Source organism: Malaclemys terrapin, chromosome 6, assembly GCF_027887155.1.
Source record: "Malaclemys terrapin pileata isolate rMalTer1 chromosome 6, rMalTer1.hap1, whole genome shotgun sequence".
Lineage (NCBI taxonomy): Eukaryota > Metazoa > Chordata > Testudines > Emydidae > Malaclemys > Malaclemys terrapin.
The window spans coordinates 1,342,668-1,349,369 of record NC_071510.1 but is presented as its reverse complement, the minus strand read 5'-3'; positions in this window follow the sequence as shown (position 1 = coordinate 1,349,369).

Genomic DNA, 6,702 nt, shown 5'->3' with positions numbered 1-6,702 from the left:
TTCCCGGTAAGTGCTTTTTTTTTTTTTTTTTCAGGAAGGAATTTTTTCAGTGCAGGCTCTTTGGGAGAGGAGGGCTAGGCATGCATGCCTAGATGCGGAATAGTGCATTGATGTGGTTTATCACATTGCGGTAATCGGCCTCGGTAATCTCCTCGAATGTCTCATCCAGAACGTGTACAATGCGCTTGTGCAGGTTTATCGGGAGAGCCACTGTGGTCCTTGTCCCAGCCAGGCTAAGGTGTCCACGCCACTGTGCCGCGAGGGGCGGGGGGGACCATTGCTGTACACAGGCAAGCTGCATATAGGCCAGTGCGGAAGCTGCATTGCAGTAGAAGACCCTCTCTTGCTTCCCAGGTCACCCTCAGCAGCGAGATATCCCAGGTCACCCTCAGCACCCTCAGCAGCAGGAAATCTACTGAGTGTGGTCATCCTATTTGTATAAATGTACCACTCATGTATCTGAAACTAGAAATAGGAAATATAACTCTGAGGACCTATTGTAATTATGCAAAGTGTGAGCCATTAATGGTGGTTTGGAATCTTGATGACTCCCATTAACCAGGACAATCGTCTGCAGATGGCTCTCTTTTACTTGTAAGTTTCCCTGTATACCTGTGTGCTGGCAAGTGGGTAATGTTTTCCCTTTAAAAAGGTGATCAAAGTTTATGTGAACCCCTCCAGGTATTGAATAATTTCAGAAAGGCTGATTCTAGTATCACTTATACTGTATAAATCTGATATTATTCTAAACGAGTCAATGGATTTATAATGGGGTAACTAAAAAATAACAAAACAAAACAAAAAGAACAAAACAAAAAGAAAAACCAGGCCCATAGGCTTTATCCTTCATGTGTAATGGATTAAATTTTTCTGTCATGAGTTTGTTCTGTTTTCACAAAACATGCAATACACATCAACTTCACTATGGGAAAAATTTCAGAGTAACAGCCGTGTTAGTCTGTATCCGCAAAAAGAAGAACAGGAGTACTTGTGGCACCTTAGAGACTAACAAATTTATTAGAGCATAAGCTTTCGTGGACTACAGCCCACTTCTTCGGATATGCATCCGAAGAAGTGGGCTGTAGTCCACGAAAGCTTATGCTCTAATAAATTTGTTAGTCTCTAAGGTGCCACAAGTACTCCTGTTCTTCTTTTTATGGGAAAAATGTTCCTAATCTTCAATCTATTGGGGAAATGCCTGAAAAAAACACAGAAATCACCTCCCAGAATCTACACGATTTAGACATTTATGCTCCAATACGTCTGTTGGTCTATAAGGTGCCACAGGACTCTTTGTCGCTTTTTACATATCCAGACTAAGACAGCTACCCCTCTGATACTTGACACCATTTAGACAATTTCTGATGTAAATTTCTTAATGAAATGATTGAGTTCTATCTTTCTAGGCTTTTATACCATATTATCAATGCAGCTACCTGACCAACTGAATGGTCCCTTAAAATTGTAGGATAGTAAAAGAGGAAATTAATTCACAAAAGAAGACCAGGCATTTTAACTGCTTTTATTAGACCAGACTGATGCATTTGAAAAGAGCCTTGCAATCAAGGGAATGTCATTTCTCCCAAATCTGGGGTGGCAGTCTCCCCTTTGCTCTGTTCTCACTTAACAGGGACAGGAGCAGGGGCAATCCTTCTCTTGATGGCTCTCCTGCCATTCCTCTTCTTGGAAGGTAAAACCACAGGCTGATTTAAGGGCAGGACTCCGCCCTGAGAGATGCTGACACCTCCCAGCAGTTTCTTGAGCTCTGAGTCGCTGTGAATGGCCAGCTGCAAGTGCCGTGGGGAAATCCGACGCTTCTTGCTGCGTGCAGCGACTTCCCAAGCAATATCCACAATCTCGTGAGTCACTTATTGAAGCACCGCGGCCATATATACTGGGGCTCCAGCTCCAATACGGTCTGCAAATTGTCGTTTGCGGAGCAATCTGTCTATGCGACTGACAGAGAACTGCAGCCCAGCCCGGGAAGAATGGGTGATTTTGGCCTTAGGGTCTTTTGCAGTTGAGGTCTCACCAGAGTGCTCAGACTCAGACTCAGTCTCAGACATGTTGCAGACTTCTAGTGTTCCAGCAACACTTGGCTTGACTTTCTTGGCTTTCTTTTGTTTTCTCTGCTTGGTTTACCTGAGTCTTTACTCAGGAATTGGCCTGCCTAGCTTTTTTCTTGACTTGCTTGGCTTCAGTGGATGTTTCCTTGCTTGGCTCCACTTGCCTGTGTCTTTCTTTGCTTGGCTTGCCTGACTCTCTTTCCTTCTGTTCCTGGTTCTGCTCACTTGGTTTTCTCTCTTATTTTGCCTTCTTTGATTTCTTCCTGGTCTGGCCTGATTATGACTGGCCTGACAAAGTGTGGCTTGGCTAAGCCACCTCTTCAAATCACCACAGTGGTATGCTGACCCTGTCTGAGCCTGCAGCCTTTTATAAGCTCAGTGCAGACAGAGAAAACATACTTTCTGATTGGTTGTCTGAGAACCAATGGGCTGCTACTTCATTTGTTACCCAAGCCAGAGGGGCCAGAGTTTTCAGAGGGCTCAACTACTGGGCCAGATTTTCAGAAGAGCTCAGCGCCCAGGTAGGCACCGCAGGACATGGCTGGATGTTCAAAGGGGCTCAGCATGGGGGGGGCCCAAGTCTCTGGAGACGGGGTGAAGCCCACCATTCACCTCTCCCCCGGCCCGGCCACTGTCTCCGTCTCTACAGCCAGCCCGATTAGCACACAGCTGGGATCCAGCTGCAGGGTAAAAACCATTCAAAGATTGCGGCTCCGATGGCCTGGCTCCCGGGTCCTGGGCGGGTCAGGGCCGGCTGGAGCGTTCCCTGTGGTGGGCAAGGAGTTGCTGCCTCTCTCCCCGCGCTGCACCGCTGCAAGGGGAGTGCTGCTCGGAGCAACCCAGCTCCCCCCGTCCACAGTCACTACCACCAGCCGGAGGGCAGTGCCCGCTCACCCACACAGAGACAGCAGCTGGGCAGCCTCCGGCAGGGCTCTGCCCCCCCTCAGATGAGCTCCAGGTGAGAGGGGCCCAGGGCACAGAGCTGCTGTGTGCCCCACGCCAGGCATGCTGCCCCCTGCACTGCAGCCCAGCAGCCCAGAGGGGGACAAGCTGCTGACACTGCAGCTGTTCTGTGGGCCCAGCTCAGGCCAGGCTTAAAGTGGGCAGAGTCGCCAGGGGCCACAGTCCTGGCCAAAAAGAGTTCAAAATGGAGCCGGGTCCCTGAGGGGTGCACTGTAAGCGCTGCCCTAGCAAGGGCATGGCCATTTATTTCAGCCGGGATTAACATAGACACCCCTCCCCCTCCCCACACATGCTTTTCCCAGGCCACCTTCAGCACTCAGAGCAGGGATTCACAATGACCTTGCCGGGATCAGCAGCCCAGAGCAATCCAGACTCTTGGCCAGAAACCGGCTCATTCACCCCCCGCCCACCCGCCCAGGTATATCTATCCCGGCCCTGGTATTACATCTTGTGTAGCTATAGCCCACATAACGCAGAGCACAGCCTATACAGCCCCCAATGGTAAATAGGTTTAGAACCCTACAGCAGAGGCTCACGTGTGAAGCTCCAGAGGTCCCAAGTTTGATTACAGCTGCTGCCGGCCCATGACAGTTGCAAAATGGCAGCTTTTTGTGGGGTGAGGCAGGGTAGGGTTGGGTTGGGCAGGATGTGTGTGTGTGTGTCAAACCAGAACAGGCTAAAGCCACACTGGAGTCTGGCACCGTGCTTTCTGTCAGCCATCATTGTATTCATGTGGTGTTGCAAAGTTAGAAAGTCCACAACTAACCCCAAAAGTGACCGTGATACAAACGTGCAAATGAATTGGAGAGAGAGAGAGAGAACACCGTGTAAACGACACACTGAAACACACTGTTGCAATGGAAACACTTTGCCCAGACATGATCCCCAGACAGATTTCATTGGAAACACCTTCTTTTTGGAGCTGCCTGGACCCCAAATTCTTCAGACCATGTCACAGCCCAAGTAACTGTGACACGCTGCCAGCAATCTCAGGTATCCTTGTGAGAGAGAGGAGAGAGGCGTAACCCCATGGCAGGCAAAGGGTTAAAGCTTTAAAGGAGAAGGATTTCAGTGAGTCTGACAAGCCAGAACTACCATGTTTGGAACTGAAGTGAAATAACAATCTGGAGTCACTCATCCTTGAAAACACGCCTCCCCTTCTCCTGACGCCCCAGAGGAGCGGGGACGCTGCCAGCTAGCAGCCGTTCACACACTGTAATAGTCTAAGACACAGAAGGCCTGAGTTCGACCTGTGACCTTGGAAAACTCATTACACTGCACCATACCTCAGTTTCCCCATTTTTAAAACATGGTTTATGCTAGTCCTTTTGTGTTCTAAAGTACTTTGGCCCCAATGCCTAAAGGTACCTGGGGCAGGGCGGGAGGATTCCTGCCTAGGGTCCAGCAGAGCGCTGGGCAGGGGATCCCCGCCAGGCTCCTGGTACCCCCTGGCCCCGGGGGCACTCTTTACCCACCAGGAGACACTGCCAGACTCCTAGCTAGCCAGGCTCATGCTGCAGCATGCACTTGCTGGGGGAAATGCTGCTCCATTTCAAAGGAAAAGCAGCATGTACCTCAATGCGCCCCCGGCCCTTGTGCCTCGGCCAGGCAGGGTCGGGAAAGCAGACGATGCACCAGGGCTCCCCTCCCCCTTGTGCACCTGCCCGGGCTGAGGGACGGCACTGAGAGGAGTGCAGGCTGCCCCTCTCTATGCGGTTGTTACTGCGTCTGTCTGGGCACGTTCCTTCCTGTGCCCGGGCACTCAGGGCACATGGTGTCCCACAGGGGCCACATAGCATGCCCTGCCACTGCACCTCCCCCACGTGCCCACACCGCCTGGGGCTCTGGTGCCCACATCTCCAGGCTGTGAAATACTGGGCATTTCAATAAAACTCACCCATCCCGACGCTGCAGCTGAGCGGGCGAGTTAGCAACCTGAAGCGTCCCCCACTTCCACATCAGAAACCAGAGCCGGGGCTCCATGCCTTTATGGGGAAAGCGCCACTCCACACCCAGCTTATCTTGCTTTTTCAACCGTTGGCCTCAAGCCTGGCCTGTGGGCAGGGAGGGAGCCCCCTCCGGAACGTCTGCCCATCCTTTATTTACCGCAGATACCAGATTTCTTGGGCTCCCTCCCTCCTCGCTGAGAACGCCAACGTTTCTGAAGCCAGGCAGGTGTGAGCCAGGGATTTAATTTATCAGTGGAACTCTGCGGCATTACCGTATCATCGGCCTTCCAGACGAAGGACGCACTAAATGGAGAGGATCAAGCCAGAGGAGATGGCAGGAACGGGGGTTGTGCATAACGTGATGGGGGTGTAATGCTTGTGCCAGGTGGTATTGGCAGTGACAAGGACGAGAATCAGGATCTCGGGGTTCCTCTTAGCATTGCAAAGCAGAACCAGCTGGAGCGCCCCTCCCAGAAATCTGGGAAACTGACCAGCACGCCCCTAACAGGCAGCTGTTCCCCCGTCGCGAGCGCTGAGTCTGTGTCTAACACACGAGAACTTTTATTTAGAGGAGAAAGAAACGCAGCATGAACTGGGGAAACCACCACAAGAGCGACTCAGCAGTATGTGAACTTTGAGTGAAACGCCCGCCCTACAATCCATTGGGCAGCAGCCCCTTGCCTCAGTTTCCCAGCTTGGGGTGAGAGAGTCCAATGGACAAATGTCCCTTTGGCACACCCCTCCCATTTTCCCTCTGCTATCCCCTCACCCGGTTCATGGGCCCAGCTCAGCAGAGTTTGAGAGTTCAGGGGGTATTCGGGGGGGGGGGGGGTTCGCCTCCTGCCCCAGGGAGAGAAGGGGTGGGCCAGGGATGCCTCTGCCTCTGCTCTGCACCACTGCTGCTCCATGCTGCCGTCTCTGCCTGGAGCTGCGATGCCATGCTGTGAGGGGCCTCCAGCCCGGAGTGAGTCCAGCTCTTAGTGACTTCCCTGGCTAGGGGGAACCTCGCTGCTGCTCCCCCCTGTACTGTCTTTCACCACAGCACCGGCTCTATGGTGCCCAGGCAAACCGGCTTCACAGTGTTTTCAGCTCTAGGGATCACTGAGAAGAAACCAGGACTTCCAGCTGAGTCCAGTCAGCTCTGTCTTTAAGCACTGGGCAGACCCAACGTTTTGTAGGCGCCTTTCACCAAACCCACACACCCGGTGGGAACCCCTCTCCCCACCCCCCTCGGACTTTCAGTTCCATTTGGTATCACTAACCCCTGCTTAGCACGTGGGGTTACAGAGACTGAACCCCCCCTCCCCCCGCCATTGTCCCCACAGGTCACGGCCGGGTGAGGAGATACCTGAGTGGGATGGGCTGGAGCGAGACTGCGCTGCTGCTGCATCTGTCCCACAGGGAAGAGGATCAAACTGGATTCATTCAGCGACTGTCAAGGCAGCTGCTCTCTGTGTCCCAGCTCTCTGGCTGGGATACAGGGGGCAGGAACTGGTGCATTAGAGGGAACAGCTCCACGTCCGTATAGTTCTGGAAAAGAGCACCCAGGCGGTTCACCCGCATGCACGCTTCTCGACCCTGCAACCTGCCAGCACCTGGCACGCGCCATCGAAATGTGCAACAAAGGACACGAGATGGGACCTGTTTATTTTGTTGCACGTGGCACCAGTTTGCTTAGTGTGATGTGCTCCAGTCTGCTCATTTGGGGACCAGGTTTTGGGATG